The sequence below is a fragment of the Anomaloglossus baeobatrachus genome, chromosome 3, assembly GCF_048569485.1.
Source record: "Anomaloglossus baeobatrachus isolate aAnoBae1 chromosome 3, aAnoBae1.hap1, whole genome shotgun sequence".
NCBI classification, from domain to species: Eukaryota; Metazoa; Chordata; class Amphibia; order Anura; family Aromobatidae; genus Anomaloglossus; species Anomaloglossus baeobatrachus.
This window is the reverse complement of record NC_134355.1, coordinates 235629999-235641020: the sequence shown is the minus strand read 5'-3', so window position 1 is coordinate 235641020 and position 11022 is coordinate 235629999. Positions and strand designations below refer to the sequence as shown.

At 41.9% G+C, this 11022-nt stretch overlaps 1 protein-coding gene across 3 annotated transcripts in view; it reads left to right on the top strand.

Moving 5' to 3' along the window:
• SFT2D1 (SFT2 domain containing 1) overlaps positions 1-11022 on the top strand; it is a 249606-nt gene that overhangs the window by 192759 nt on the left and 45825 nt on the right. Inside the window, exon 7 of one of the 3 annotated variants that reach the window (XR_012751622.1) lies at positions 681-767. The exons of the other annotated variants lie outside the window; for them this stretch is intronic. The gene's annotated coding sequence lies outside the window, so the exon portion shown is untranslated. The remainder of the gene's footprint in view (positions 1-680; positions 768-11022) is intronic. 3 annotated transcript variants of the gene reach the window in all.

Genomic DNA, 11022 nt, shown 5'->3' with positions numbered 1-11022 from the left:
CACATGTAGCTGCAGCACACATCAGGTAATTAACCCGATGTGTGCTGTAACTAGGAGAGCAAGGAGCCAGCACTAAGCAGTGTGCGCTGCTCCCTGTTCTGTGCACATTTAGCTGCAGCACACATCAGGCAATTAACCCGATGTGTGCTGTAACTAGGAGAGCAAGGATCCAGCGCTCAGTGTGCGCTGCTCCCTGCTCTGTGCACATTTAGCTGCAGCACACATCAGGCAATTAACCCGATGTGTGCTGTAACTAGGAGAGCAAGGAGCCAGCGCTCAGTGTGCGCTGCTCCCTGCTCTGTGCACATTTAGCTGCAGCACACATCGGGTTAATTAACCTGATGTGTGCTGTAACTAGGAGACTGGGGGCTGGTCACTGGTTGCTGGTGAGCTCACCAGCAACTCGTGTAGCCACGCTCCAGCGATCCCTGCTAGGTCAGGTTGCTGGTGGGATCGCTGGAGCGTCGCAGTGTGACAGCTCACCAGCAACTTCCTAGCAACTTACCAGCGATCCCTATCGTTGTTGGGATCGCTGGTAAGTTGCTTAGTGTGACTGGACCTTAAGTTTCACAGTTGTTTCCCCGACGTAGATAAGACCGCAGGGACACTTCAGAATGTAAACTATGTAGCTACTGTCACAAGTGTAATAACCTCTTATCTTAAATGATTCTCCCATGCAGGGGTGATGAAAGGAGTCTCCCTTAATGATCCCTGAACAATGTACACAATTAAGACAAGGGAAGGTGCCCATCACAGGAGTAGATAAGGTTTGTGCTAATTTACTTTTACCACTTAGGGCTGGTTCACACTAAGCGACAGCGACAACGAGGTCGCTGTTACAAGGTCGCTGTTACGTCACAGAAAATGGTGACGTAACAGCGACCTTGTAAGTCGCTGTTATGATCGCTGCTTAGTTGTCAAACACAGCAGCCGAAGCAGCGATCATAACCGCGAGAGCAGGGAGCCGCGCACACTGCTTAGCGCTGGCTCCTTGCTCTCCTAGCTACAGTACACATTGGGTTAATTAACCCGATGTGTACTGCAGCTACATGTGCAGAGAGCAGGGAGCCACGCACACTGCTTAGCGCTGGCTCCTTGCTCTCCTAGCTACAGTACACATTGGGTTAATTAACCCGATGTGTACTGCAGCTACATGTGCAGAGAGCAGGGAGCCACGCACACTGCTTAGCGCTGGCTCCTTGCTCTCCTAGCTACAGTACACATCGGGTTAATTACCTGATGTGTACTGCAGCTACATGTGCAGAGAGCCGGAGCCGGCAGCACAGACAGCGTGAGAGCTGCGGAAGCTGGTAACTAAGGTAAATATCGGGTAACCACCTTGGTTACCCGATGTTTACCCTGGTTACAGCTTACCACAGATGCCGGCTCCTGCTCCCTGCTCGCTTCATTTCATCGCTCTCTCGCTGTCACACACAGCGATCTGTGTGTCACAGCGGGAGAGCGCCTTTGAAGAAAACGAACCAGGGCTGTGTGTAACGAGCAGCGATCTCGCAGCAGGGGCCAGATCGCTGCTCAGTGTCACACACAGCGAGATCGCTAATGAGGTCACTGTTGCGTCACCAAAACCGTGCCGTAGCAGCGATTTCGGTAGCGATTCTCGCTATGTGTGAAGCACCCCTTAGATCTGCTCTAACAATTTTATCTCTCAGATTCTGCGATCTGCGGTGACAGATTAAAGGGGGCAAATTGAATTCTTTAATTTTTGGATCGGAATTAGATATTGCATTCTGCGCAAACATTGGAATGTAATGTACAAACACTGACCACGGGTGATATGTGTTAATAAACGCCATGCGTTTCTCCTTTGTCTTTACAACAGGTTGTTTAGATCTTTGATCTTTTAATAGGGCTTTGGGATACCCTCGCTGATAAAATTTTTTAGACATTTCCTCAAGTCTCATTTCACATAACTGAGGGTCAGCAACGATTCTGCGTACCCTCTGGTACTGTGAATAGGGCAATGAATTCTTTAAATGTGGAGGGTGGTTACTAGAAAATAATAACAAATTGTTCCTATCTGTTGTTTTTTTATATAAATCTGTAGTCAGGGTGTTGTCAATACTCTTGGTAACCATCACATCCAAAAAACTAATTTTTTCAGAAGAAACCTCCATAGTAAAATTTAATTCTACCCAAACTGTACTAAGTTCTTGAACAAAAACCTTTAGAGCTCGAATGTCGCACCTCCACACGCAAAAAATATCATCTATAAATCTTCGCCAAAATAAACAGTGTTTTTTAAAAAAATTATTTGAATAGATGAAATTATCTTCAAACCAAGCCATATAGGCATTTGCATACGGAGGTGTGACATTCGAGCCCATCGCGGTACCGGACCGCTGTTTGTAAAACGTGTCTTGAGACAAAAAATAATTTTCTTCCAAAATAAGAGATAACAGATCCAAAAACAAATCTTTCTGTGTGTCAGTGTGATTGGACGATTGTAACAACCATTTCACAGCCCTTATTCCTTTGCTATGTACAATGGACGTATATAAATTGCAAACATCTAAGGTGACTAATAAATCATCATTACTGATTTTAAGATTTTTAATGTCATTCAGAAACTGCGAGGTATCTAATAAAAATGACGGTGTAGACTTTATAAGAGGGGTAAGAATCTTTTCTAGGAAGATAGCTGGTGCTGACAAGATGGAATCCGTCAGTGCCACTATCTGCCTCCCGGGCGGTTTTTCCAGCGATTTATGCACTTTTGGCAGTGTATAAAGAACTGGGGTAATAGGATGTTTATTAATTAAAAAGGAAACTGTTTTATCATCAATTGTTTTTAGGGCTGAATATTTACCCACAATCTGCTCTAATTTTTTGGTGATATCAAACACTGGATTATTTTTCAAAATTTCATAAACATTTCTATCTGATAATTGTGCAAATAAGAAAGCCGCGGAGACACCATCACGTGTTTCTCAACGCTGGCAGGAAACTAGCCAGGTCTTTCACCGGGAAGGAACAACCACGGGAAGGGCAGTCTCCAGTCAAGGAGACCACCTATACCAAACATGGTATCCATCCACAGACAGCCGTTTCGGGGTATTTGCCCCTCATCAGTGTGGAGTAGGAATCTGGCTAGTGGGGGCAATGCCTAGTATAAGACTACTTAAGCAAGCATTGTTGACCTTAGGGAGATCAACATATCCACTGTGGAGACACCATCACGTGTTTCTCAACGCAGTGATTCTAGAGCATTGCCCCCTGGGAAGTATGCAAATAAGAAAGCCGCGGAGACACCATCACGTGTTTCTCAACGCTGGCAGGAAACTAGCCAGGTCTTTCACCGGGAAGGAACAACCACGGGAAGGGCAGTCTCCAGTCAAGGACACGTGATGGTGTCTCCGCAGTGGATATGTTGATCTCCCTAAGGTCAACAATGCTTGCTTAAGTAGTCTTATACTAGGCATTGCCCCCACTAGCCAGATTCCTACTCCACACTGATGAGGGGCAAATACCCCGAAACGGCTGTCTGTGTATGGATACCATGTTTGGTATAGGTGGTCTCCTTGACTGGAGACTGCCCTTCCCGTGGTTGTTCCTTCCCGGTGAAAGACCTGGCTAGTTTCCTGCCAGCATTGAGAAACACGTGATGGTGTCTCCGCGGCTTTCTTATTTGCATACTTCCCAGGGGGCAATGCTCTAGAATCACTGCGTTGAGAAACACGTGATGGTGTCTCCGCAGTGGATATGTTGATCTCCCTAAGGTCAACAATGCTTGCTTAAGTTATCTGATAATTGTGACATAATTTCTTCTATGTACGCTATTCTATCCATTACCACCAAACTACCCCCCTTATCTGCTGGTTTAATTATTAGGGACATATCCTCCTTGAGAGATTTTAAAGCTTTTCTTTCTTCCTTATTAAGGTTATTATAATGACACAAAGCCCCACTTTTGAATTTTTTAACCATTACATCTACATCCCTCTGAACTAAATTCACATAGGTTTCAATTGGGTGAAACGACTTTAAAGGGTTCACACTACTCTTAACCCTCAAACCTAAATTGTGAAGAAAAATAGTGTCAGATGTATTACCTTCAGATGTAGTAGTATCTCTGTCTGAAAATTGGGCGCATAACCTCAAGGAACGAAAAAATTTTTGAAGATCAATGTCCAATTTAAAAAAATCAAAATTAGTAGATGGACAAAAAGTTAATCCCTTAGATAAAACTCGTAGTTGATTTGAATCTAAGGATTTAGATAAGTTCAGGACTAGGGATTCTCCCTGACATATGCTCGAGTCCTTATTGGATCCGCGACGTCTCCTATGATGGCGTCCGGCTCTCCTAAGAGGTCTCGTCGGGTTCTTCGTTTTCTCCCTAAAAAAGGAGCCCTGGATATAGTGGTAGACTCGCTGCCAGATCCTGAGGATTGAGATCCCGTACGTCTGTTTCCCCTGAATGAAAAGGGTTTTGCAGTGCCTAATGAGTCCTGCCATATGTACACCCGTTTATAGATATAATCCTCTGAGTCTCTGATATACTTGTTCCTCTTCTTCTGTTCAATCTTTCTTTAAATCCTGCTGGATCTTAATAATTTTATTCTTTAATGAATCAAGTTCATCAGATTTCAAAGAGTCTTTTAGTGTGTGTGTGTGTGTGTATATGTATGTATGTATGTATGTATGTATGTATATGTATATATATATATATATATTATATATATATATATATATATATATATACAAATATAAAATATGCGTGTGTGCATTTATATATAATTAAATGAATGCACACACGCATATTTTATATCTATAGATGTGAAACAGGCTCACTATTAGCCGAAACGCGTAATTTACGCCTGTATGATATGATGGAATAAACTACAAAAATATTTCATAAGATTTGGAGTGCCGGTCCTTTGTATTAATTATACTGTGGATGCCTTCCTTGGACACGTGCACCTTGAAGGATTGTGTGCCGCCTGGAACTTCTGTTTTCTATGTATATGTATATGTGGATATATGTATATGTATGTGTGTGTGTGTGTGTGTTTGTGTGTGTGTGTGTATATATATATATATATATATATATAATTATACACGCACGCGCGTGTATACAGTCATATGAAAAGGTTTGGGCACCCCTATTAATGTTAACCTTTTTTCTTAACAACAATTTGGGTTTTTGCAACAGCTATTTCAGTTTCATACATCTAATAAATGATGGACTGAGTAATATTTCTGGATTGAAATGAGGTTTATTGTACAAACAGAAAATGTGCAATCCGCATTTAAACAAAATTTGACCGGTGCAAAAGTATGGGCACTTAAACATAAACATAAAAGTGACATTAATGTTTTGTAGATCCTCCTTTTGCAAAACTAACAGCCTCTAGTCGCTACATATGTGTATATGTGTGTGTGTGTGTGTGTATATATATATATATATATATATATCTCTGTTGCCAAAAACCAAATTGTTATAAAGAAAAAAGGTTAACATTAATAGGGGTGCCCAAACTTTTTCATATGACTGTATACGGCAATCCTATGTATTCAGAGGTAATCCTCATACATAATTACAACACAGAAGGTCACATTATTTAGATAGTCCTAAGTAACCTCGATCCAAGCCCATACCCTGTGAAGTAACATAGGATCATTACTTGCCCACACTAAAGTTCAAGTGCTGGAGTGGCTATCCTGTGGAGAGGGGAAATCCCCGACGCGTTTCGCTAATGTTGCTTCCTCGGGGGGCAGTATATGGCCATGTACAACGGTCACTGATATATATATATATATATAGTATGTTAAATCATTCAATAATGATCGCCATATGCGCTGTGTCAGTGTCCGCGGCCCGCATATCACTTCCGGGTCTCCCTGGCAGAAGTGACGTCCACAAGGAGGACTACACCTCACGTCAGAACGGAGCTCCTTAGTGCGCGCGAGACCTTGAGACAGCACTGGGCATGCGGAAACCGCACGGCCATCTTGGATTCTGGCAGATTTATGGGCAGATCAAAATAGCGTCCATGCCAAAAGAACACCGGGGATGGAAAACAGAAGAAATCCTACATCTAATCAACTTTAATCACCGTAAAGGTACGTTCAGATAGTTTGTAGTAAGAAACATAAGGGGACTTTAGAACTCATTCAAAACTCCCATATTGAAGTTACGCCCACAATAGCATGTAAGTAAAATTAAAAGGACGCGCCGCCATTTTAAATTCTGGCAATTATAAGGGCAAAAGTCCAATAGACACACAATGTATACTACAATTACACCCACCATTCAAAAAACGCGCGGCCATTTTAGATTCAGGCTATTGTGAGGGTAAACAATAAAATAGCCTCAGATTGCCCCAATTAACATAATTTGGAAACTCATTGTAATTAAATTGCACATATTGGTTAAAAAATATAATATAAGGGCACATCCATGCTTATATAATAACTAGATGCTTGGCACCAGCCATGTAATACATCAATATTCAATAATAGGATAAATATATGCACTGGATGGGAAATAAACATCCTACATCTATGTAAAAAATATGCTGCATTTTGTGTCTGAATAAATTTATACATATATAACACATGTTAGTACATAAAATATATCCATGCAACTTGATCCGGTTAGTTCAGTGTGGACGCATATAGATATCATCCAAGGCATAAGGATCCATATACAGGCCATATCTCAAAGTAAAAAAGAGAAAGGGAAAGAAATTTAAAATCTGAATAAAAACAAGGGCAGTACACAGAGGATATGCATACCGCCCCAAGAGAGACAGAGGATATTAACGATGTCACAAAAAAGAGGAAAAAACTCATTTTCTCGTTCAAGCCATTTGGTGCCATGGTGCCAAGGCGTACAATCCAACTGCATTCACGTTGGGATAGCATCTTACCATAGTCAGCTCCTCATGTCCCCAAATGAACCACGTCTATACCCCTCACTCTAAAATTTGTGGGGTCACATCCATGTTCAATTTTGTGGTGTCGTGGTAAGGTCTTCATACGGGGATCATCGAGATCAATCTCTGCCGCAGCCAAGATATCCCTCAAAAATTCGCAATTACTATCCAACAAGCAAGATCTTTGTGGACCCTGACTTTATATTGGCTACGGTGGACGTTGAGTCACTATACTCTTCGATAAGACACGAACATGGACTTCAGGCGGTGAGTTTTTTCTTGTAGATGAGCAGTCTGGATGCATCTATGATCTAATTAATTTTGAAATTACTTTCTTTTATTTTAACTCCAATTATTTTTTATTTAAAAATCGTTTCTTTTTACATGAGTGCGGCACTGCAATGGGCGCGGCGTGTGCGCCCTCGTACGCAAACCTCTTTCTGGGATATTGGGAGAAGGAGGTTTTCGGCGAGGGTGTGCCCGCCGTGTCCCAGGTGCAGTGCTGGCTCCGTTTTATTGATGATATTTTTGATTTTCTGGAAGGGCACTTTTTCTGATTTTTCTACCTTTTTATTCATAATTTAAATTGTAATAATTTCAACATTAAACTTACTTTCAAATGTGATAAAAATTCGATTGAGTTTTTAGATATTCATATTCTGGTGCATCCTGACTGCTCAATTCAAACCACTATTTTTCGTAAAGAAACATCTGTAAACAGTTTATTACATGCTTCCTCGGTGCATAGTCCCTCCACGATCTCTGCGATCCCGGTAGGACAATATCTAAGGGCCAGTAGGGTGTGTTTTTAACGAAACCCTCTTTGAACAACAAGCCAAAGATCTCCGGGAAAATTTTTTATCAAGAGGATATAGTGGGAGGAGTGTGCGCTGTGAATATGGACGTGCCCATAACGGTGCGAACTGACCTTTTAGGTGCCAAAACAAAAACAGAGGAATCTTTTCTGCCTGTTCGTTTCGTCTCCACTTTTAATGAACGTTGGCAGGAGATGTGCACAATAGTAAAATCATTGGGGTGTCCTGAAAACTGATCCATCCATTGGGGCATTTATACCTCCTAATCCCTTAATGACATCTCGATGTGCATCCAATTTGCATGACAATTTGGTTCAGAGCCACTATGTAGCTAAAATCCCCCGCATATTTGGTGGGGGTGAACCTGTCAAGGGCTTCTTTCCTTGCGGGTCCTGCATTGCTTGTCGCAATATGGTTAGGGCAACTGTATTCACGTCGGCGGATGGTAAGTGCGAATTTTTGATTCGCCATCATATTACCTGCCGCACAAGTAACGTTATATATTATGCCACATGTGGATGTGGCAGAATATATATAGGTCTCACTACCCGTGAGTTAAGATTCCGTACACAGGAACATGTGAGGGGTATCTTGGCTGCGACAGAGATTGATCGCGATGATCCCCGTATGAAGACCTTACCACGACACCACAAAATTGAACATGGATGTGACCCCACAAATTTTAAAGTGAGGGGTATAGACGTGGTTCATTTGGGGACTCGAGGAGGTGACTATGTTAAGATGCTATCCCAACGTGAATGCAGTTGAATTGTACGCCTTTACACCATGGCACCAAATGGCTTGAACGAGAAAATGAGTTTCTCCTCTTTTTTGTGACATCGTTAATATCCTCTGTCTCTAGGGGGCGGTATGCATATCCTTTGTGTACTGCCCTTGTTTTTATTTGGATTTTAATTTCTTTCCCTTTCTCTTTTTTACTTTGAGATATGGCCTGTATATGGATCCTTATGCCTTGGATGATATCTATATGCGTCCACACTGAACTAACCGGATCAAGTTGCATGGATATATTTTATGTACTAACGTGTTATGCTGTATTTTGTGTCTGAATAAATGTATACATATATATTTTTTACATATATTATATGCACTGGATGGGATATAAACATCCTACATCTATTTATCCTATTATTGAATATTGATGTATTACATGGCTGGTGCCAAGCATCTAGTTATTATTATATAAGCATGGATGTGCCCTTATCATATTATGTTTTTTAACTAATATGTGCATTTTAATTACAATGCGTTTCCAAATTATGTTAATTGGGGCAATCTGAGGCTATTTTATTGTTTACCCTCACAATAGCCTGAATCTAAAATGGCCGCGCGTTTTTTTTTTTTGAATGGTGGGTGTAATTGTAGTATACATTTTGTGTCTATTTGGACATTTGCACTTAGAATTGCCAGAATTTAAAATGGCCGCGCGTCCTTTTAATTTTACTTTTCATGCTATTGTGGGCGTAACTTCAATATGGGAATATTGAATGAGTTCTATAGTCCCCTTATGTTTCTTACTACAAACTATCTGAATGTACCTTTACAGTGATTATAGTTGATTAGATGTAGGATTTCTTCTGTTTTCCATCCCCGGTGTTCTGATGGCATGGAGGCTATTTTGGTCTGCCCATACAGCTGCTAGAATCCAAGATGGACGTGCGGTTTCCGCATGCCCAATGCTGTCTGATGGTCTCATGTGCACTGTGGAGCTCCGTTCCGACGTGAGGTGTAGTCCCCCTTGTGGAGTCACTTCCACCAGGGAGACCCGGAAGTTCTGTGCGGGCTGCGGACACTGACACAGCGCATGCGGCGCATATGGCGGTAATTATTGAATGATGTAACATACTATATATATATCAGTGGCCGTTGTACATGACCATATACTGCCCCCCGAGGGAGCAATCTTAGCGAAATGCGTCGGGGCTTACCCCTCTCCACAGGATATCCACTCCAGCACTTTAGTATGGGTAAGTAATGATCCTATGTTACTTCACAGGGTATGGGCTTGGATCCAGGTTGCTTAGGACTATCTAAATAATGTGACCTTCTGTGTTGTAATTATGTATGAGGATTACCTCTGAATACATAGGATTGCCCTATATATTGTGCTGTGGATGTCCTAGGTTGGGATATCTCTGATTCCTCTATCTCCAATCACTGTTGTATTTTATTAATTATACATCATGCTATAACAGTGCCCTTGTATGTATTTTGAAATAAATTATAATTATCTATTAGGTGCACTCTTCATGCTTAATTCATAATGAATGGCCCTTTAAGGCTTTGTGCGCACTAGTGCGTTTTACCCGCGGATTTGCCGCGGAAATTTATTGAGAAATGTCTGCAATCTTTGTGCAGACATTTCCCAGCAAATTCTATGGTAAAAAAAAAAAAGCTGTGCACACTGGTGCGGATTTTTCTCAAGAAATTTCCTTGAGAAGAATTTCTCGAGAAACTTGCTTGAGAAAATGAACATGTCCATTATTTCCGCAGGTACCCTGTGGATTTCGGCAGTACAGCCTGCAAAAATCCGCAGGGAACCACCCGCGGGCAAATCGCGGCAAATCCGCGTCAAATCCGCATGCGGATTTGGTGCGGATTTTTTCCGGAGGTCCGGAAATCTTTAACTCCCAGAAGTTTCTCAAGAAATTTTCTTGAGAAACTTCACATTTCTAGTGCGCACAAAGCCTAAAACTCAGTTTTTTAATTTGTTTGTGTATCCTATTGAGTGGCCGACAATGTGATATTATTGTTAATCATCCATCTGTTAGGCTAGGTTCACACACTGCGTTTTTTTGATGCTGCGTTTTTGTGCGTTTTTTGCAGCAAAAAACGCACAAACGCACCCGCGGCAAAAAACGCACACGGTTTTGCCGCGATTTGGTGAGTTTTTTGCTGCGTTTTGCTGCGTTTTTGCTCACTGCGTCTTTATGCACTTTGTTTCAGTGAACAAAAAAAAAAGGTCTTATGTCATTTCCTTTTTCAATATGTTCTACATTCTCCACTAGTGTATGCAGGAGAGCAGACAGCTGCAGAACTACAAGGCTCAGCATCCTCCATCCAATAGTGTATGCAGGAGAGCAGACAGCAGCTGTCGAACTACAAGGCTCAGCATCCTCCTTCCAGGACTGTATGCTGGAGGGAGAGTCAGGGGAGGCAGACCTACAAGGCTCAGCATCCTCCATCCAATAGTGTATGCAGGAGAGCAGACAGCAGCTGTCGAACTACAAGGCTCAGCATCCTCCTTCCAGGACTGTATGCAGGATTTCTTTGCCCCCCCCAAACAAAAA